At 32.9% G+C, this 24,164-nt stretch overlaps 1 protein-coding gene across 1 annotated transcript in view; it reads left to right on the top strand.

Annotated features, from left to right (window-relative positions):
• The first annotated feature begins 817 nt into the window (after positions 1-817).
• osy (ABC transporter oskyddad) overlaps positions 818-24,164 on the top strand; it is a 96,228-nt gene continuing 72,881 nt past the window's right edge. Inside the window, exon 1 of the mRNA XM_023159003.2 lies at positions 818-994. The gene's annotated coding sequence lies outside the window, so the exon portion shown is untranslated. The remainder of the gene's footprint in view (positions 995-24,164) is intronic.

The raw sequence follows: 24,164 nt of genomic DNA, 5'->3' as shown, positions 1-24,164 counted from the left end.
ACTTTAACCAAACGGGTTTTAATGTGAATACATCTTTTCTACATTTGAAATCACCCCAAATAACTCTCAAACGATGAAAAATATAGCAATATAAGAAACGATAATCTTTAAACACAGAATAAACAACTCGTTTTTTGTCAGTCAGTGACGTCGTAAAATGAATCGGAAGGTTCGAAAGAGTCAGGACATTGATGTTTATGAGTCAAGTTTGACCTGATAGCTTCAGAAATATACGAGGCGTATATATGATAAAAATATCATCGTTTTGAGGTTCAACTCAGTACACCTCGAACTTCACTGTTTAAGAACTCTTTCATCTGGAGAACTTGGTTTATGTGGAATAAACTTCCTGAGAACGTTTTTCCAAATGGATTTAATATCTAGCGTTCCAAATCCAATGTGAATCACTACTTTCGCAGTGGTACCGTCTTAAGGATTTTCCTGTACTTGTGGTTTGTCCTTAAAAAATATATATTTAAAGTTGAACGCACTGTTATATTGAAAACGAAATCTTTCAGAATAAAGAGAACTGTCTCTTAGAAAAATCCATAATACAGCACCCATCTTATATTCACATAATATTCAGGAGCACTCTGTACATTAAAATTAGGAAAAGAACAATTTCTCCTTTGCACTCCATCGATGTTTTTAATAATCACTCTACACATTTCTAACAAATCAATATTAGGCAATTCATTTGGTTTCCTAGTATTTTTTGCCACTTAAAACCACAATTTGATGGAGAGGGTAAGTCAACGGTCGACTCATCAGCAAACGACGACGTGTTCAAGGTAAATTCTTCATTCCCCACGCCATTAACGTCATCGTAGTTCGCGCTCAACTCAAATCGAAAATTTCAGGCCAAAAAGTACGATACATTCGCGGACCGTGCTGTAACGAGGTGTTACTTGTGGTTGTGTCAAATGTTTATATAGTGCGAAAGCGATTCATACCGAAGGATACATTTCCTTGCCTACTATAGTTTTTGCTTTTGGTAAGTTGAAAATTTTGAATGTTCACTGAACATATTATTTTATAAAAAATATTGTTCTATTCTGAAATTTCAAATAAAATTCTTTGTTTGACTTTTATATGAAAATTCAATAGAACTAGCAGATACTTGATGAAAATCGTACAGTGAATTATATCAGTAAGTTTCAGAAAAAAATATTCATTGTGCTCACGGCAATATATTGATCCGATAATATCCATATAGGTATATGCGGTAATTTGGACTGATCTTTCAAAATTTATTTGATATGAAACAATCCATTTCAACTCTTCTTCATTACTTGTTCTGAAAGTATATTATATGTTCATATTTTGCCATTTCTAATCATAACTTCTGATAGAGAAATAAGTAAAATTCTGAAATGATATTTATCTATGATGATAATTATGAAATTCTCACAATGAATTTTATTTATAACGCGTTTTGCTACACGTTTGTTTCATGTTTTGACAAAAAAAAGTGGTAATAGTGTAAGATTTTTTTTTCATTCACATGACATTTTTGCCATTAAATATTTGTTGTCCTGTTACCCTCTTGAATTGAGAATATGGGAATGGCATTTACTCATATTGATTTCGATAATAAATTTATAATATACCTATGTGAATAATTTACTACATGAAACGAAGAGAGGAAGAAACCTACATGAAGTTAGGGAAGCTATTAGAGTTTCTTGAAAAAAATACTTCTCAACTCAAAAAGGACAACGCTGGGTACGTACCCTAGTTTGTGAATATTACAAAAAGCACTTTCTTAATGTATTTATCAGAAAGTAAAGTGAAAAAAATTTACTTCTGAACTTCCATGACGTAAAGTAATTCATGCATTTTCGTGGTATTTATAGGGACCTAATCCAAATGTAATCCACTAAACTATATCCTTTCAACAAACAAAGCAACCGAAACAATGAAATATGTATGATCAAAGTATGATAACCACGCACATTTGCATCTATTGGGTAAAATAAACAAGCCTCCTCACGCTGGCCAATCAGATTAAACTGCAATCGGCTGGTGGAATTCATTATTTCAGGTATATCGCTGTAGTGTCGGAGTTTGAAGTTTGGAATTTTCAAAATTTCAAGTACTGATACGGCTGAAGAAACTTCTAATTTGTGTCCCTACACTCCACCTAAAAAAAGACGAAAAAAAACTGCACCTAAATATTAATGAAAGGTTGTTAAAAACATTTGCAAAAATCAAATTGAAGCAAATTCTATATTGTCCGTTGATGAAATCGTGAGAAAAATAGAAATATTGCTGGAGTGTCTCCTTCAAGTGCCAAATATATTCTTTTTCGGCTCCAAAACCATATCCCCCACGAAAGAAAATTATTGATAAGGTAAACGATTTTGATTTGAACGTCATCAGAAGAAAAGCACATAATTTTTTTTTTCGAAACGAAATGCCAACGATAGATTCACTTCTAAAAGTTTTAACGATGATCCTGATCTACCAAATTTTAAAAGGTCGACACTACAAAATTCCACAAATCTAGAAATCAGTAATAAAATTGTGGAGTCGACAATATTTAATGAGTATAAGAGTCTATAGAACAGATAATATAAATATCTATTACCTGAATAAAACGTGGGTAAACGCAAGCCACTACACTAAGTCAAGATTTGGGTTGATGATTCGATAACTTTTGACAAGCCTTTTTGGATGGCCTCTCAATTGCCTTGAAGAACCCTCTAGGTAAATATCATCTTATTATACTCTCGAAAAACCGCGTATCTTTGTTATGTTATTCGTATGAAATTGAAACTGGTTTTGTCCCCGACGCCTTGTGGGCCTTCGAATCGAAGAAAACGGACAACTATCATAAGGAAATGGATGACATATGTTTCCATACGATTCCAGAAATGCTGAAAAAATTCCAAAAGGCTACAAAAAAGCTGTAATTCAAGACTTGATGCGTTTGAAAAGTATACCATTCGAGGATAACATAATAGAAGCAGAACTTTCTAGGATAGTGATTGAACATAAAACCAAATATAATAAATACATTGGTGACGAAATTGCTAGAGCGCATAATAAAATAGTATTACTTTTTCCCCCTCACCACTGCGAACTCAATCCAATAGAGTTTATTTGGTCGGACATAAAAAACGATGTTGCTTTTTAAATTTTGTGATCTCATAAATATTTTTAATGAAGCTGATTCATCTATCACCGCTGAAAAATGTTAAAGATAAAGTAGAAATGAAAATATTAAGATTAGACCATCTAATGAATGATTTAGTTGACAGAAATTCGTTGATAATAATCAATCCTAATGGTGATCCTTGTAGTAGCAGTTCTTCAGAATCTCAGTAATCAGTCTAAAATGATGAATCGTTTTATTATTGTATTATTTTTAATACGCTGAAATAAAATAACCCAATTTTCTGTAGTTCATTCAATATTTAAAACAAAAAATTTTTTTGTTTTCATTAGTTAAACTTTGAATAATTTTCCTATACCCGACTCTGTACAAGCAGCCTTGTCTGGGAGATCACGTGACTATGCATGATAATATTTTGGAACACTCCGATGCCTAGATGGACAGAGTATAGTAACAAACTCATGTGTGTTCTTCTCTGGTTTTTTGTGATCTTATCATCTTCAGAATCGAAAAAAAACATCACAGATGAAGTTTTTTCAGATTACCCGACAAAAAGAATATAAACGTCAATGCAATTACCTTATACGGTGTCATAGATTTTTTCGAAAACAGTTTTCATTTGTTCCTTATATATCCATCTTTTATGCATCCGCAGGTTTCGAAGACAGTGTTTTATATTTAAAAAAATACATTTTCATTAAAATTCAATAAAGTATGTATATTTTCAGTCGTTTAACGACATATCATATTTTTTACGACACTCTACGTTAATAGGAACCGTTCACTAGTTTACCAATGATCTCTAGTCATCATCATCCACAAAAATCGAATGTGTCTGCGTAAACAATCCGATATACATAATCATTATACCAGAGCTGCACGCAATATTCGTACTGATCGTTTTCGCTTAACCAAATCACAGAAAAACTCTCTAAATTATAATCTTTACAACCTGTTACCGCAGGAATACAAAATCCTATCAAACAATAAATTTAAGAAGCGCTTAAAAAAATTTTTACTAACTGATTTTATTCTGTCAGTGATTTCATGGAGCATTTTCGACATCGCTAGTGTATTTCTATGGAATGCACTCGCCACTGCGACATTTTACAATAGCTAGTAGCAGTGTACTATATTTTAAAATTTTATTTTATCTTATTTTTGTTTCTCTATGTGTTGTACTCTTTTTAGATAGTATTTGGACTTACTACACACATTATGTAATGTAAGGTAGTCAATAAACTTTCATTTCATTCATTCATTCATTCATTCATTTCGATTTTTAGTTACCTACTTGTTATCCGAGGATGTTTTCTGTTGAATATATCTGTTGCAAATTTTTTCTTTCCTGTTTTGAAAATATTGTTTTTGGGTTTGTAAATAAAGAGAGATCTAAATATTTTGGCAACGCTATTTATGCAATGTTTTTATCTCAAATGGAAATAAGTAGGTAATTCACTTTGTCAGGTTATTATTCTACAGTGAGTCTAGTTTCATCATATCTTATTTTTTTAAATAAAATTCGGGTTAATATGAAAAAAGTATATATTTCATTATATTTATATTGGTTGTATTGTTAGTAGTTCGCTGAAGATCTTTTCAAGCTTGACACCTGAAACATTCATAATTTTCGATAATGTGAATAATTGATGTATCATCTGTAGACTAATGATTTCTTCACGACTTGAAGCATTTTGAGTTCTGAAATGTCGATCGAATAATTACTCCAGAAAGCAAATATTACTTGAAGCTGAGTTTATACCAAATATCTCTTGCCGGTCTGGATGAATAACTTTGAGAAAGATCATATGTAGTTTCTCTAAATTCAATTTGACCAAATGTATTGAGAAGTTTGGTGTATTTCGTGGTATTGAATGTTTTCGCTGGGTGGGAACATGATTATAAAAAAATATCGAACCCGGAACCACCATATCCGATTGTTAGAAGGTCTACAATTGGTTGAGTACAGTGCGTTATGAATACCACTGCTTGGCTGTGTATTTTTTTAATTTATCAGATATAAATATATATTTCAAGTACCAATACACAGTTGGTGAAGACAGTGTGCAGAATATTTATTCAAACGAAACTTTTCTCTTGATACACGTTTTCGTAGTTTTTCTACGTTGGTTCCATTTTCCGCATTTCAAAAAGGTGATTTATCAAGAAATTTGTGTTGAATTGCAAATGATAATTTTGGTTGTTTTCTTCAATACCTACTTTAACTTTTCGCTTTCTGCTAGATCTGTACAGCAGAGTATCGTTTTTCAATTCACATTTTCCAATGCAGTTGGTGCAATGTATTACTGCTGCAAACACTCCAACTTAAACTAAAAAGAGAAAAAAATCTCTCTACTCTGACAGAAATGAGTTATATAAAGTATAATTTGCTTTTATTCATTTTAATTATATAAAATTTAAAAATATTTTTCTTGAATTCCTATTGAAATCTCCCAAAATTTGGTGTGAAATATATATACCTATTAAAATACTTTATTCATGTCCAGTTTTTGTAATTGTTTCATAGTAGTTATACGTATGGTAAATTCCTTCGATCCTAACTAAATAAAAAGTTGTACTGCTGTTTGAAAATAAAAATGAGCATATTTTTACTTTTATTTTGAAAGTATTTGCCATTCTCTTTAAAGTCGGACAACATTCTGCATCATCTATAATGCAACTTCTACAAAATTGATCACAAAATTAAACTATTATATCAAAATCATTCTGCAATGCATACTCACTTGGTTCATTTTGCGGCATTTAAGCCAATAATAATTTATTTCTTGAATCCATTTTCTGCTTGATATAGTGTTGAAAACAATTGAAGATTTCAACAATGAAGACAAAACAGTTCATTTGAATTTAAAATGTTGATAGTAATCAGTGATACCTACTATGACATTAACCTCAAAAACGTTAAATGGAGAGTTTCATCACCAAAAAGCAGCTCCGTACATTAATGAAGTTTTTGTCCGAAACTTTGTTTGTTGAATAAATCGAAGAAGCAAAAATTACGCACAATTCATAAACCTTTAAAAGGAGTTCGGAAGATACCTGCAAGACGAAAGATTATTTGAGACTGTCTACGGATGGCGATTTCCTTTATTTGAACAATGACTAGCCAAATTTCATCAGACCGTATAAAGCACTTTTTGGAGACTCACTAAAATAACTTATTCGAAATATCTTGGAAATATTTGTGAAATAGGAAATATTCATATTTTTGACGGCACATTGGCATTGAATTCTTGTATATATATATATCAATATTTTTTGTTCCCACTTGTGTTTGGAGCGACTCGTCTACAAATAATAATAAATTCCTTCTGATATCATGTGAGTTGTTCAATTATTTGTAATTTCAACTCTAGGATATAAAGTCCGAGCTTATTGCAACGTTAGCAATATACCGAATAATTGCTTAGCCACGTTCATTGGGAAATGATGACTTATTACATTACCACTTTTTCACATTTGTTTTGGTTTCTGTCTCTCGAACATTTCTGTTGCCAATATAGATCATTCTATCTATACTAGTATATAAGATCATACTTCAGTTCAAAGAAATACACATTTAGTAGTCGAAGTTTTTTCCACGTAAATCCTCAGAAACAGCTCCGATTTCGACAATTTTTGTTGTTTTATATTGTACGAAAACAGAAACTATCTGTTGCTTAGATAAAATAATAATATTTGAAAAGATTCTTCGTATAGTAATTATAATAACAGCACATTATAATAATGGCACTAATTTTAAAACTGTTTTCCATAGATATATCTACACATCTGAGAAAAATAGTAGATATATAACACCAATCGTTGATTTATTTGAAAAATATATATTGCGAAAATTAAAATAAATTTCTTAGAATTGAATTGTCATCAAATTTGTACATCTCTGAAAACACCATACAACTCTGATTGTTATCTCCGACAGAAAGCTCAGCGAAATAACTTATTGAAAAAGTTCATTTGGAAGTTCAACAATAAAAAAATATCTTCTGATACCTCCTACAGAATGAGGTTGATGAAAATGAAAAGATAACTACTTAAAATTTCATATGAAAAAGTGAAATAAAACTTTCTATGTTTTTTCAAATTAATATAATGAACTTTATTATTGTATTAATTTGAAGATGTCCTTATAGGACGAAAGTGTAATAACGTTAGTCAGAAATAAAAGTGTTAAGAAACAGAAAGTTTTATTTCTCATTTTTCATAATGATCTCCTACCACGTAGTAACGGCTACATCTATCAACATACATACATACCTATACCTATGATTTCTCTCAGGCATATAAATTCCATCTTTATTATATCCATCACATACATTGGTGCGATGTTTTTTATGTGAATATCTAATATACTGTTACAATGCTAATTAACATACAATATTTTTCTCCAGAAACCCATGCAAAACTGAATTTTTCATGTAAACATAATTATTTGAACAATTTACATATTTATGTCACTCCCACAAGGTATCTGAATTCGAATAATATATTGAAATAAATATTGATAAAAATCCCAAAATCGGAGCTGTTCCGAAGATTTTCTGTTTTACATATTCGTTGACGTCACTAATTGTTATTAAAATGATTACAAATTTAGTTAGATCTCATCTGTCTACCGTCATTAATTTCATAAAAAACATTCAATTTGTCAGTTGACGTCTCAATTGATTTTAAAACTGTCATTGTTGCCTGTGAAATTATAAACAATATAAATTGTTCTCAGTTTCAAACTGCATCCTGAATAACGATAAAAAGGATGAACAGAAAATAAAGAGTGTTTATTGAACATGCGGCAAAATATTGAGGGACTATTACTTGGACTATATTCTAAGGCTATATTGTCCTTTAATGATTTTTGATAGGGCGCTTTGTTACGAAGATACGGGGCGAAAAAGAATTTCGACAATAACAATGTTGGTAATTTTAAAATTATCAACGTAGCCAAGATAAACGTTTAGCGTACTACACGGGACCTACCAAGTAATAAAATATCTGACGATTCCATTGGTACCAATCAACAACATTCCGATTACTTCAAATGGCTGCACACATTCAATTTGAATACTCGTAAGTGATCATTTGTATGTGTCGAATAGGTTCAAACTGATTGACTTTGTCTATTTGACGTGCATTTTCTGTGTTTAATATTTAAAGTCTTGTTAATGAAGTCCTCTATCATGAATGGCTATAGTAACGCAGAGATGGCTGACAGGCATTTCATTTATGGACTTGCTGTTGGCAATTCATTGAAGCTAGGCGGTTGTACAGTAAACGATTTCCTAATTGGCCATGATAGAAGAAGATCCAGGTACCTCTACTCGAAAAATTGCAAATACCTCAAATGTAAGTAACGAGATGGTTTGGAACATTCTTAGAAACTACTCGTTGTACCCATACCACCTACAACGAGCTCAGGCCCTTCTCTCTGCAGATTTTGTCCACATATCTATTGCATTCTGTAAACGGCTTTTGCGCACATTGGTTCAAATCCCTCAACTACTGACACTTATTATTTTTACCGATGAAGCCAGTTTCTCAGGAAATGCCATACAAATTTCCACAATAACCATGCACATGAGGTGCTTAAAGATCACTTTTAACATCAGTTCTCGTTAAACGTTTAGGTGGGAGTTGTAGGTGACTTCTTAATTGGACCGGCATTTCTGCCAGGAAGACTTACCAGCGAGGTATACCGCAACTTTTTGGAACAAACGCTACCTCAGTTTCTGGAGGATGTACCATTGCTTACAAGACATTTAATGTGGTTTATGCACGATAGTGTACCAGCGCATTTTAGCATACTGATTCGAGAGTTTTCAACAGTAACATACGGAAATCACTGGATTAGTCGAGGTGGACCTCACTTATGGCCTGCTTTATCACCGGATATCACTACTCCAGTGGAAGATGTGGAAGAATTGAGAAATCGGATAATTGCTGGGTGTAACGCAATCAGAAACGATCCTGGTGTTTTTGAAAGAGCTTGGGAGTCAATGAGGAAAAGATTGGTTTCTTGCATCCGAGCGGTGGATAGTAATTTTCAACAGTTCTTTTAGATTAAGAAACATTAAATATAATTTCTGGTAATAAATTGTTATTGCCGAAATTATTTTTCGCTCAGTATCTTCGAAAAAAAGCGACCTTTCAAATATATCCTTAGGCGCATTTATATTTGAAAAATAAGGATTGGAATATTTTTATTTTATTTTACACTCTACACTTGTGCAATGAAGAAAAGTATAGAATATTCAATTACATATTTTAATTACATATTCAACCTAAAACAGCCGTATATGCTCTGTATAGCTTTAAACAAAATATTTTCCATCTAACGGTTTGAAATTTTTATGAAACTTCAATTATACGCAACTAAATTTTTTATTGACTGTGTTTGAGAGGCTGTTGAAAGATGAATGAAATCTCTGAAATACACCACTAACTGTAAAGAAGGAAAATCACCAATGTCTCTTACAATGTTTCAAAATACTAATAGATATTGATAGTGAAGGCTCACTGAACTCCATATATGTGAGGTCACAAATGTTCTATCAAGAGATACAGAGGGTATCTGATAGCATCGTTGGATATATCCAAAGCATTTGGGAATTCATGTTTTGGTCTGTAAACGTATGATCTAGTTTTCTTTTGATTAGGAATTTTTGTATGATGGCTCCCAACATACTCTACAATTTATTTCTTGTAATGCTTCACAAAATCGACAATCAACCTACTCAATAGGGCATCCTGCCTAATACACAGTTCAATAGATGACAGTCATACTGTCATCTTTAATCTCGTGGAGTTCAATGCTCATATCACTTTGTAAATGGGCAGGATTGTTACTGCTAATTGTATTTGCGATGTTGCTTTGAGAATATTAGATTAGTAATATTTTAAATCGATTTTCATTTGATAATATTTCTCGAGCACTTCCGAAAACTCTTGCGAAATTAGAATGATTTTGTAATTCGAAGTAAATCAAGTATAAAATTGTATCTCGGATACTTTATCGCAGAAGAAAAACATTTACGTATAAGTGTGTGGCATTTAAACACGTTTGAACATAATATAGAAATGCAATCAGTAGAAGAAAACATTAATCACGTATAAAAACTATCCACTGATATGAGATGTTTTCATGATTTTTGGAGAAAATGTAGCTAAGTTTGTGATAAACTCATTGAAAAACACCTGAACGTGGAATTGTCACATAACAGTTCATAAGCCAGTGATATGCGTTTCACTATACAGTAGGTTTTTCAGTTTTATTTCATCATATATTTCTTTTTTTTAAGAGCTCCCATCCAATATGGACCTGGATATTTTTTATCACAGAGTTTGATTCGAGCGGGCTCTTCAGTGATCGCATTCAGTTTGGTCTTGCCATTTTGTATTATTGTTACCTATTACTATCTCGAGTAATCAATTTTTGTGGAATGTTAAACATTTTCCTAATGAAAAAAATATTCAAAAGACTCACTTACTAAAAACTATTATTCGTACAGAAATAATACAAAAGTACAAATGCATGGAACCATTAGCAGAAGCCAGCCGCACATTTCTGGTTTCGGTTGATAGATCTTCTGTTTACAAGAACAGTAACAAAATCACCACGAAGGCAGCAATAGCTACCGGCGTGACATACGGATTCAGGAAATCATACAGATATGAAGAATATCGAGTGTCTTGATATAAATCTTAGAGATAATTTTATTGGGCATAGTACTCAAAAAAGGCGAATCATAGACATCGGGCTTTTGTCCCATCATCAGATGGTACAGTCAAGTGCAAGGATAAGCAACACTTGGTTGCCAAAAGAAGTACGAATACGTGAAGGCATCAACAGAAGCCAGCCGCACATTTGTGGTTTCAGATAATAGTCACGCAGGTGACTGAAATCACCACTTCTCTCCGGAAGATATCTAGTTATCATTGTTCGCCAACAATGTTTCCTTTTAATTCGATTATAGATTTATCAATATATTTGAATTACGAAACATTATTTAAACGAGGTGTTTACTCTTTACTCTTTTCAAAATTGATTTTTCATACATAATCTAACCTGGTTTCATAATTATATGTATATACAGTGTCATCCCCAAAGTATGCACCATATGGGAAACTTATTCATTAAGAGTTTTTCGACAAAGAGTTATTCCTGATAAAAGTTTGTGCATCCCCTAAAACTAAACATGCATCAACAAAATACAGTACAACATACGTATTATACGAAGAGCCTTCAAATATTGATTTTTTCACAAGAGTAAAGTACTCTTATTTTGAAAAATTTCGGAAAATGTTATTCAGAAAAGTTGTAGTTGTTAAGCATTAAAAAATACATTCAGATTTGAAGTCATGGCCATCTAAGTGGAGTTTTATTTTTTACCCACTTTTTTTAAATGGGGACTACGAAAAAAAAATTTTGCTAAAATGATAAATAGACAGCATCCTGTATACGACGGTTCATTTTCAAAGCCTGTAATATTACAAATTACACAACTGTCGTGTTAACCACGGTAACGGTAAATTAATTTTCAAAGTTTTTGTTGCAAAGTTATTTTTATTTTTTGTTATCACGGAAAATTACTCAAAATTATATAGTATTTTAACAAAAACTTAATATTCAATAATATCAAATCACAAAACATCAAAATGAAATAGGTATTTCTGAACAAACTCATTGATTTCCTGGAGATTTTCTTGTCCAAAATAATTGTGTCAAGTTGAATCTCCAGAAAATCAATCAGTTTGTTCCGAAATACTTATTTTATTTCGATGTTTTGTGATTTGATATTATTGAATATTAAGTTCTTGTTACAATACTGTATAATTTTGAAATAATTTAGAAAATTAATTAACTTTTCAAAACAATTGACCGTGGTTAACACCATAGTTGTGTAATTTGTAATATTTTAGGCTTTTGAAATGACTGTCATATACAGGATTCTGTCAATTTATCGTTTTAGCAAATTTTTTTTTTCGTAGTCCCTTTAAGAAAAGGAGTGAAAAAATAGAACTTCATGGCCATGACTTCAAATTTAGATGTGTTTTTCAATGCTGAACAACTTTTCCAAATAACATTTCCCGAGATTTTTCTAAATAAGAGTACTTTACTCTTGTCACAAAATTAAATATTTGAAGGCTCCTCATATATTACGTATGTTGTACTGTATTTTGTTGGTGCATATTTAGTTTTAGGAAGTGCACAAACTTTTATCAGGAATAACTTTTTGTCGAAAAACCCTTAACAAATAAGTTTCTCATATGGGGCATACTTCTGGGATGACACTGTATGTTTCATATTCAAGTATTTAAATTTTTAGTGTTATTTTTGATTCAATTACTTTATCTCATAACTGTTTCTATCTCTAAACGATATCCTTTGTACAATTTGTACACTTTAACAAAGAATAAAAAAAGAATAATAGTAGTACTATTATTATTGTAAAAGATGAATATTTCATTAAGGTTTCATAATTTGACATTCAAACATTAATTCATACTTTTGTTGTTCGATCGTTAGACAGGTTTTTATTTTTGTTTTGGATTATGACGCAGGAAATTTGAGGTAAATGAAGAGTCAATAACGTTTATTGATTTGAATATTCCGAAGTTAAGGTCAAGTTTAATAGCTGTTTCATTAATGTTACTGATTATGTCCACTTTTTTCATATCAATATATTACATTTTTGACGTCATTGAAAAATTGACTGTATCGAAATATATAGTGAAAAATAGAAGATCAACCTAACAACATACCCCACATGCAGCATTTTTGGTGATTTCTACTTCATGGAACTGTAATAATCTTCCAAAAAAGTACATATGCGTGGTATTTATAAGTTTCCAAATGTATCAAATGGATAACCTGACAGATAGCAATTTCAGGGAGAAATTAATATCAGAGTAAACAATGATTTTTCAATGTACCTATATCTATTATACTACGTCGGAATATTCAGGTAAGTACTTAGATATTTTATATTAACAGATATCAGATAGTTAAACTGGAACCTTCGGCGTAGAATAAATCGAGAACGAGTACTTTTCCCAATCATCAAAATCCAATACTCTTTTCGGCGTGCGTTCCACCAACCGACTTGGCGTTTTTTGATGAATGGGAAGTGTGCTTATTGTGGATTAACAGATATTATTGTTACAGATGATTTTTCTTTAAAAGAAAATCCATCAATAACAACTACTTTCAAACATGAACGTTGAATTACCCGGCTTCCACGGATAGCAGAACATTATATAACTCTTTCAATTTATGGAACTATTCCTTCAAACATCCAAGTTTGCCATGAAATTTAAAATTAGGAATAAATAATACATATCGATTGCAATATTTATTGCTTGAATTATGGTGAAGAATTATAACAATAGTTAAATTCTCAAATACATCTCCTCCTTGCTCATTATATATCATTAAACATTAAAATTATCGATATTATCGTAGCGATTTTAATACACCTCGTATTTCAAAAATACCCAGGAATAAAAATTCATTGGTGTAATGTCGAGAGAACAGAGAAGCCAACGAAATGGTTCTCTGGTAGTAATGAAGCGATCATTGTGAAAGTCAATTAAGAAATAATTAACGTTTCGAGTATTGTAACTTGCTCAAAAAACAAAATTTGGATATCACCTGAGTTGAGATTATCAAAAAATTATTCCAATCTGGTTCTAAGAAACCCCAGATAAAGGTCGCCTTTGAAGTACCATCGTAAAAAACTGGTCCAATATGACAGCATCATACATTTATGCTGAAATGTATAGTTCAAGTAAACGATATAGTGCAACCTACCTTCCAACAGTTCCCCTATAATAATATAAATATTTGAAAGTAACAGAGTGATGATTGAAAATACTTCTGAATACTACTCACTCATATTTCTCAGTCCACGTGGACTAGTTGGCAGCGGCATCATTTCTCTGTATTGGCTTTTTAACTATTCACAATACAGGTTACTTCGACTATACCTGTGAATTACAAGGAATATTTGGCTTAATTTTAAATTTCATGGCAAACTTGATGTTATTTTTGATTGACGTTTGGTTTGGTTTTCTACCAAACTGTCTGCTGTGGCTTGAAAAGTTCAAAATATCACTATATAGAAGAATTAATATTATTATCAACAAGCGCCTTTGTTGAGATCTTCCTAGAGATAGAGTCAGTTGTAAACAGTGAAAAAATTCACATGCTTGAAAACTTCATATTTGTATGTTCTAAAAAGTATGCCTTGTTCTGACTCAAGAAATGATTGTACGATTATGTGAAGTTATATATGATTTATTAAAATATTTGTTGTGTTATTGTTTGAGAAATATTGGTTTTCGACATAAATAGTTTATTGGGCGAAAACTGAAACGTCCGTGTGATTCATATAGTCTAAGATTTGTGTGGTATTGAAATCGTCTAATCCGTGCTAGAAATCGCACGTTGAAAGATAATACCTTGTTTTCTGACGGTGTTTTTTTGTAAAGGACAGACACAGACAAGAACTAAAGAAGAATCTTCAAGGCGCTCTAAGAGTGTCTTTGCGAAAGTAGCGATTCACGTTGGATTTGAATCGCTGGAGATTAAATTCATTGGAAAACGGTCTCAGGAAGTTTACTCCACATACATGTAGTTCTTCAAATGAAACATTTCTTGAGCAGTGGAGTTTGAGGTGTACTGGTGTACACCGATATGGTGTACTTCGATGATCCAGACTATCAAGGGTGCAAGTGATGTTTGAGTCTCCAATCAGGCGGATGGCTCTTTTCAGGATGGAATCCAATAAGGGCGGAGCTCCATACATAAGAACAATACCCCAAAGAAGGTATGATCTGAGCTTTATAAAGTACCAAAATTTGCTGAGGTGTGTACAGTTTTCCGGTTCGGAACAGTGTTCCGAATTCATGAGAAGAAGCCTTTGCGATTCCAGTGACATGATTATGCTAAGCCATATTGGTGTCAATTTTAACCAACAATAAACTTATCGAAGCAGAAAGCGGAATTGTCTGTCCTGACATTATCATATTCGATTCGGAGGCATTTATCCTTTTGACATTGAATTGAACCTGGTCACTTTCACAACATTTTGAAATCACCTCTAGATCCTCATTAAGATATGCAACCTCCTGCTGCCGGTGAAGTTGGATTCTTGATTTTTTTCCAATACGTCGTTGATATACAATAAAAAGAGGGTTGGAGACCCTGATAAGCAATAGCATCAACGTTTGTTTAGCAAACCTTTATGCCACACACGGTCGAAAGCCTTAGACATATCAAGCGCAATAGCTCTTGTCTCTCCATTTTCTCTATTGCGTTATTCCAAATATGTCGCCTGTTGATTTTTGTTTCCGAAAGCAATATTGATGATAGCTCAAGATGTTGAAGCCTTCCGATTATTTAAGCATATGGTGGTTTATGGCTTTCTCTATGATTTTTGATATCACTGGTAGCAAACCGACTGGTCTATAGTACTTTGAAAGATTTTTCTTGCCCCTTTTAGAAATAGGCTGAACGCAAGCAATCTTCCAACAAGAAGGAAAAACCCATTCTGAAGAAAGTAGAATTGAAACTTTCTATGTTTTTTATCACTTTCATTTGTAACTAAAGTTACTGCAGTTTCGTCCTATAAGGGCATTTTCATACTTATATGGGAATGTGTTTCAGTGAACGTTGACACTGTTTTCGAAGAATATTCAGTTTTTCCATATATATTACTCAATTGGAATCATAAGGCATATTTTCATCATCAACCTATTGCACAAGTACTTATATCACAGTATATATAATAAATGCAGTTGTGCCGAAGAAAATAGCTTTTACTCATCTATTCAAATTTCCTCTTTTCATAATGTTTAACAATCCATTATGCATGCTATCATGATGTAATCGCTTACAAACTTCAGTAAATGCGACAAACGACTTTCAATTACATTTGTGAAGTTACTTATATAAAATGACAATTGTCTTCGTTGAAATTATTGAATATAATGCCTTAACTTGTTTTGGTAATGATCAAGTCTATGTCAAACATGAAACCTAGATTCTGCCAATTGAGGGTTGTTTGAGAAGGGATATATTATGATAAAATGATCTGGAGCTTCGGTCTTTTACTTTCATGGAATCGACGAACGTTAATTAGGATTTGTCTTGTACTAGGAAATTTTTTCTCGGAGAAAGAAATCATAATTATGAAAAATGAGAAATGAAACTTTTTATGCTTTTTACCACTTTCATTCGTAACTAACGTTACTGCAGTAACGTTAATAGTCACAAATTTGATACTAACGTTCTGAAAATTTTTCGAACTGAACGCTTCACTCAAAAGGGCGTCCTGGAAAAAATTAGCATATAACAAAAAAAGTGTTTGATTTAAAAAAAATAATGGGCCGTAAACTCATTCCAACGATATGAACCGCTGGTAAAAGATGACAAGGTGAATAATGGAACATACTATATTCCTGAATGACTTGAAACCAATTACTCTAGAGGACAAAAAGAAGGCTGAGGAACATGGGGAGTGAAAATAAACATTATTATCGGCTCTCCACAATGGTAGTTTCTCAATGAATTTTGATATCGATATTGAATATCTGGTATTCAGTTATTTGAAAGTGTTTTTTTCTGCTCTCTTCAGATATAAGTTGAACTCAAGTGGTCTTTCTTTTTTTGAGAAGTTTAAGAGTCTGTAAACGCAACTTAAATTTCATTTTGTGATTATGTTGACGGACAATTCATGTCTGGAATATCGATGATTGATTGATTTCCGAAACAATGACTTTCACGTGAACATTGAATCAAACGGAATAAAAATTACTTTTTAAACAACTACTTTCATATGAACATTAAATTACATGAATATTATTTTTTCCATTCGATCTTCATATCTTTGTGAAGAGTTTCAATTGTAGCAATTTTTTATATTGTTCTTGAAGTTTCCCATCAAATACCTATAGATCTCAGATCGATAAAAGAAAATATAACCAAAACTTTTCTAATCTTGTTTTGAGTGAAATAGCTGATAGTGACATTAGGTCAGCTATCAGTATCTTGAGCTCAAGTGATACGTTGCGTTGGCCGAATACGATGAATCCGCACTTTCAGTTCTCCGATCAAGACACCCTCGATCAGATTTCTTCATGCATTCTCTGAATTTGCAACCACCACACGATTTTTCAGAGTTTCTGGTATTCCAATTTTCAGAACATGAAGTATCGAAGGCAATTGAATCTTTTCGTTCTGGTTCTGCTGTTGATTTAGATTCTTTCCATCCTAGCCATATGCAAGACCTCATTAGTTACAGCTCTGGAAATTCAGGACAGAAACTTCTTTTTCCTGAAAATATGCCTTCAACATGATTGATAAAAACATCATGCTTCGTATAATTAAAGATTTGATTCCAGGATTTTATCCCTTCCTTATATTGTAAAAAATCATCTTCCTATTTGAGTTTTGGTGAACATCTGATTCTGTCTGAGAGAAGTGTTCAACAAGATGATCCCCTAGGACCTGCTTCTTTTTGTCTGAGCATCAACGAAGTCAATAGAAGCTTATCATCGGAATTTAATTGTTGGTATTTGGACGGTGGCTCAATCGCTGGCGATGAAAACATTGTTTCAAAGCATTTAGAAAAAATCATTGATTATTCAAAATATCTTGAGCTTGAACTGGATTTTGATAAATGTGATTCGATTACTCTCACAACTCTGAAATATATTTCTGAACCCATCATCCATCCAAAACGGGAATCACTCAAATTGCTGACCACCAGATTGAATGAACTTCCTTAACACTTTGCATTTTTTCCTTTGAAAAATTGTTCGGCGATTCCATAATTCATGTACGCTCTCAGATGTTCCCCCACTTGATCCAGTCAGTAAGACCTTGAGGAATTCGATGATTTTCTCTGCAACACGATGAAATATGTCACAAACAATAATTTCAATAATGATTCATGGCTCCAAGCAACGCTTCCTGTAAACATTGGCGAACTAGGGCTACGTTCGGCTCCTTTCTTAGCTTTACCAGCTTTTCTGTCATCAGTCAATAGTGTTTCCGATCTTATCAATTCCATCCTTCCTTCCATATTCATCAATATCAAAGTATTTTTTATGCTGAAGGTGAATCACTTTGGCATGCCGCAACTCATATTGCTCCTCCTGCAGATGAAAAGAAAATACAAAGTGCATGGGTTTATCTATTTCTATGCCTCATACTTATGTTTGCGGTAGTATAGTTGATAAGAAAAGTATATTGGTTTGAGTTGCAGGAGAAGTGCAGGGCGTACATCTCGACATCACCAGGTGAACGACATATTGAAACGAGCTATGGTGTCAGCGGATGTACCTGCAATTCTGGAACCCTTAGGTACCAGTCGAGATGACGGTAAACGACAAGAAGGTCTCTCATACCATGGAAATACGGTAAACCTGTGGTAAGGGACTTCACTTGAGTTGACATGGTCGCGGCTTCCCATCTAGCCGAAAGTTCGAAGTCTGCTGGAACCGCAGCATTGTCTGGCAAAAAATTGACGAAAGAATAACAAAATCTTGGTAACAACTATCTGTTATATCCAGTAGCGAATGAAACTTTTTGTGTTCAATGGCCCAGATTCTCTGTTATTCATTCATGAACTTGGAAGGAGAATAGGCCAAGCAACGAAAGATAACCGTTCTTCCTCTTTTTTGATAGAAATATAATTAGTATTACTATTCAACGTCGGATGCTTCTTCGGTCCTTGGAACTATTCCATCTTCACATAATTTTGATGAGATCATGCATTGCCCTCATTTCAGTACGAAACTAAAATATCTTCGAAACAAGCCGAATTATGTGGATATGCATCAGTCATCTATCAAGGGTAATTCGCAAGTGATTGATCTATCTTCTTCTTTTTCAGAGCGGTCAATGGACTTAAGTCATTCTTGTCTCCCAAATATGATTTGCAGTCCTAGTGGTTTTGGTTCTCTTTCAGTGGAAGAGCTTCATGAAGCAACAGCCGAATGATCCCTTTATGGAACCCCTTCATCGACTGAAGCTTGAGAAATGGTTCTTATGCAGATTCTGTGAAACATGTTCTTCCTTAAGAATCAGTAGAGAGTTGTCCTGAAAATCTTGCTACTTGCTACTTGCTACTTGAATAGCATTTTACAAGTGTTGTTCATGACGAAGAATTTCAAGAACGTGGTTTTAATGATGAACGAGAACGAGAATGTTTCCTAGTTATTTACCCAACTCAAACACCTGTTCATACAGCTGCAGTTTCGTGAGAATGTACCATCTTTCCCTCCAACCGATTTCCTGGAGTCTTTGAAGTCAACTAGATACTCGTTAGGACAACAAGAGGATTGTTCAGAATTCTTGGGATTCTTGTTGAATACTCTTAGTGAGCAAAACAATATCAGAATCAATAGTCCTGACCGCTCCGGATTGAATGATTCCGTACAGTCTATCTCGCCTTGTGTTTGTGAATCTTCTGCTGGAAAAATCCTCACTCATTTACTTTGTAGTAAATGCTCAAGATATAGCAAAAACGTATGTGAATTTCTGGCAAACTTAAACCAGTCCGTTTCCTAATATGACTAATACCCAGTCCGTGCAAAACTTATTGTTAAATCATGTGAAAATGGAACTTTCAACAGGTGACGATCAACTATATTGTCAATCATGCGCCAAACTATGTGGCTGTTATAAGAAAACAAGTATATCTGAGGCACCAGTCAATCTAATAATAACACTGAAGATCTACAAACATGAGTCAACCTATGACGGAAGCACCAAACTCTTACGAAGGTCCAAAATAGCAGACCACTATTATAATCTTCATGCATATTATTCACTGTGGTTCTGGCGTTGAATCTGGTCATTATTACGCCTTGGTTAAAGACGAAACGGACTGGTTTAAGTTTGACGATAGTAGTGTCACTAAGTGTTTTGGCGATGTATTGAATTTGTTGGAGCCTCTAGAGACACCCTACATTTTGTTTTATGAGAAAGAGGACATTGGGCAGATCAAGATATTCAGATGATGTGCTACTGCATGTTTTTCCGGGTTTTCCTGCAACTGAAAAAGCAAATGCGCTGGAATCAATGAAGTCGCCCCGGAGCACCAATTAATTTCTGTTGTTGTTTTATAATTTCATGATTTGTATTTTTGGAGTGTTGCCAAAAAGTATTTTTCCAAAAAATCAATCTTTCTTGGAAATATTCCCTTTTCAATGTCCTTTCTATAATTATCAACGAATGGATATTGATATAAATTTATCACCTCCTGAAGAAGAAAAACAGCGTTTTTCAATCGGATGTGTATCTAAAAAAAAAGTTTATTGAAGGAAAAAGTTAAAGATTTTCCACAATAAACAGTAAATGTAACATTATATAAGTTAGTAAATCACCCTGGAGTAATACAGCGAATGATAATAGTAATTCCAAACTAGGAAAGGTATTGACAAAATAATTTATACGTCTCGTGATATGATGCTGAAAAGCCGTTTTTATTTCTTTCCAACGCATAATCTATCCTACCAGACGATTTCGGGTTGAAATCTTGACAGACTATATTTCAAGACGAGACATTACCTCTTGTTCAATCATCTGATTATAATTATATGATAAATACTGAATCTCCCGTTACTTTCTTTTCTGCTGCAACAGTTTACTGACATTGACCTATTGAGATATTATATAAGAATAAAGATGATTGACCATAGTTCAACGATATTTGTCTTGAATGTTCTTAGTCTTAGAAGTATGACTCAATCCGTACTTTTCGAATATATGAAGAGAACTTTCCCAGAGTGATCTTTTCAACATTTTCAAACTACTTGACTTCGTCAGGCTTTAGTTGATTGAATGAATTTGAAGCCTGAATACATTTTTGTAGCATGATCTGATGATCTAAATTGTTTACTGAAATATCAAAATTATCGACTATTATATTTTCATTATAGTTTATTTTACAGCACCACATCATCTGAAGATCTTGATCTAACAATGTCCTCTCTCTTATAAAACAAAATGTAGGGTGTCTCCAGAGGCTCCAATAAATTCAATCATCGCCAGAACACTTCGTGACACGACTATCGTCAAACTTAAACCAGTCCGTTTCTTCTTTGACCAAGGCGTAATAATGACCAAATTCAACGCCAGAACCACAGTGAACAATGACTGCATGAATATTATAATAGTGGTCTGCTAGGTTGAAATCATCAGTGTTATTATTAGATTGACTGGAGCCTCAGCTATACTTGTTTCCTTGTAACAGTCAGTTTGACAATACAGTCAATCATCACCTGTTAAAAATTCCATTTTCAGATGATTTAACAATAAGCTTTGCACGGACTGGTTATTAGTCGTATTAGGAAAAGCTAGATGAAGTTCCAGAAATTCACATAAGTTTTCAGTACTTGTTGAACATTTACCACAAAGTAAACAAGTGAGGATTTTTGATTTACAAACACAAGACGAGATGGGTTGTACGGAATCATTCAGTCCAGAGCGGTCAGGAGTATTGATTTTGCTATTGTTTTGCTCACGAAGAGTATTCAACAAGAACCCCAAGAATTCAGAACAATCCTCTTGTTGTCCTAACGAGTATCCAAGAAATCGGTTGGAGGGAAAGATGATACCTTCTTACGAAACTGCAGCTGCATGAACAGTTGTTTGAGTTTGATGAATAAGTAGGAAACATTCCCGTTCTCCTTCATCATTAAAACTTCGTTCTTGAAATTCTTCGTCATGAACAACACTTGTAAAATGCTATTCATGTAGCAAGTGTTTCCTAAATTATCCAATCCAATTTTCTTCTCAAGATTTTCAGGACAACTATCTACTCATTCGTAAGGAAGAACATGTTTCACAGAATCTCCATAAGAACCATTTCTCAAGCTGCGATTGATCCTTCCAAATGAAGAAGGGTTTCGTAGAGGGATCGATTCGGCTCTTACTTCAAGAAGCTCTTCCACTGAAAGGGTACCAGTTCTACGAGGACTGCAACTCATTTTTTGTTCTGGCGATGCATTGCATTTATTGGAGCCTCTGGAGACACCCTACATTTTGTTTTATAAGAGAGAGGACATTGTTAGATCAAGATCTTCAGATGATGTGGTGCTGCAGGTTTTGCCGGGTTTTCCTGCAGCTGAAAAAGCAAATGCGCCACTGGAATCAATGAAGTAGCCCCGGAGCGCCAATTAATTTTTATTGTTGTTTTTATTTTATTTTTTTTTTTTGTTTTTATCGTTGTTTTAGAATAAAATGTTGTTTATTTTATACTCATTAATGATAATTTCTTTTTTATTTTTGTTTGTGATATCCATATCTTTTTTTAATCATACATATCCTGTTTATTCCCTATGCCACTACCTGAACTGCCAGGAATTTCTTTAGTGTTTATAGGTTGCTTTTCTTTATTTATTATGTAGTCTTTATTATTATTGTTAAGGAAATTTTGAGTAATATTTAAATTTTCATTTTGAGTTAAATGAAATATTTGTATACAGTCTAACCCAACTAGGAAATAATAGTCGAAGTTGTCTTCATCTATAACAAAAATATTAACATGTTTTTCAATTTCGAAAATTTTAATATTTAAAGAAACCATACCTATTGATTTTTTTACGCCATTAATTGTTTTTAAACCTGCATTTTTCTTACTTGTATGTATTTTTTTTTGAAGATAATAACCTTGAATTTATTAAGGACACATTAGATCCTGAATCATAGATTCCTGATTTTTCTAAAGCATTATTTATTAGTAATTTAATTTTTATTAATGCCGGGATCGATTTCATATAATTTTGTTCTAATTCAGAACTGTTAACACTCCTTATTTGATATTTTTTTGACATATCGTTATTTTTAATTTTGAACCAACATTGGGATTCAGGGTGATAGCGTATACCTTTATTCTCTTTTTCACAAATTTTACAGGGACTAATCAAGGGTTTCACATTTTTCTCTTTAATTTCACTTTCAGAAGCTCCTACCTTTTTATCAAATGTTTTTTTGTTAATCGTATGCTCTAAACTTCTTATACTATTAAATAAGTCTTCAGTTTTTTTCAAACCATTTCTATCATCACATTGCCCATTCTGAATTTATTGTATGCTTTATAAGAATGGAACTACACCAGTCTAAACAAGAGTCTTCTATAAATAACCTAAAAGTTTCAATTGTTTTGACATCATCTTCTATTCCTATACGTGCACCTTCTGCTTCAAAGATAGTCATCCACTGGGACATATTAGTAATCTTGCTATTGAATTTTTCTATAACAACTTTTTCTGCCATTTTCCTCATATTAAAAGGTTTCGATGAATCATTTCCTTGCAGCTTTCCATGACTCTTGCCAGGGATTCTTCTGAAAATCCTGTTGTAGAAGTTTGTGGTTTGTTTTTTCCTCCAATAGGTATCCCATGAATTGTATATTTCCATCTTCATCAGAATAAACTGCCTTCATCTCCGGGTTTACAGATATCCACACGTGTCCTTTCTCATGCCGTCTTTGTAATGTAGCCTTCACTTTCTGAAAGACTTGGGGTCTGTACTATTGCATCACGTAGTCTCACAGATTGTGATTTATCCGGGATCACAAAGGTTCGGCCATCCAAATCCGTGATTATCGTTACACAAATAAAATTTGTTTTCACATCTCCACTGGCTTTGACAATGAACTCGAATCTAAACTTTTCCATTATTCTTGGAAACCAGCTGTAGAAATGTTGTTTTATGATGGGTTTATAATTATCCTTGAATATTCTGTGGAACAGTAAAAGTATAACCAAAATTGAGTTGCTCTGAAAAGAGAGAAGGATTTTATTACATAAACCAGTTTTTACATTTTCAACAAAACATTCTTCAACATTAATTAATCTCAAACTAACCTGAAAAGAGAAACAACATTTAAAGCTATTGCTTCACCAGTTCCTATTAATTGTTTAAATTGCAATATCTTCTTTAACATAACTAACCTACATATTCATCACATGGAAACATGTGACCCATAGAACCATAGATTCCAAAGAGTTCACAGAT

This window comes from Leptinotarsa decemlineata, unplaced genomic scaffold (assembly GCF_025532065.1).
Source record: "Leptinotarsa decemlineata unplaced genomic scaffold, Ldec_3_MD MMD2_P_RNA_scaffold_9, whole genome shotgun sequence".
Taxonomy (NCBI): Eukaryota; Metazoa; Arthropoda; class Insecta; order Coleoptera; family Chrysomelidae; genus Leptinotarsa; species Leptinotarsa decemlineata.
The sequence above is the reverse complement of the archived record's forward strand: the minus strand, read 5'-3'. Positions and strand labels throughout refer to the sequence as shown.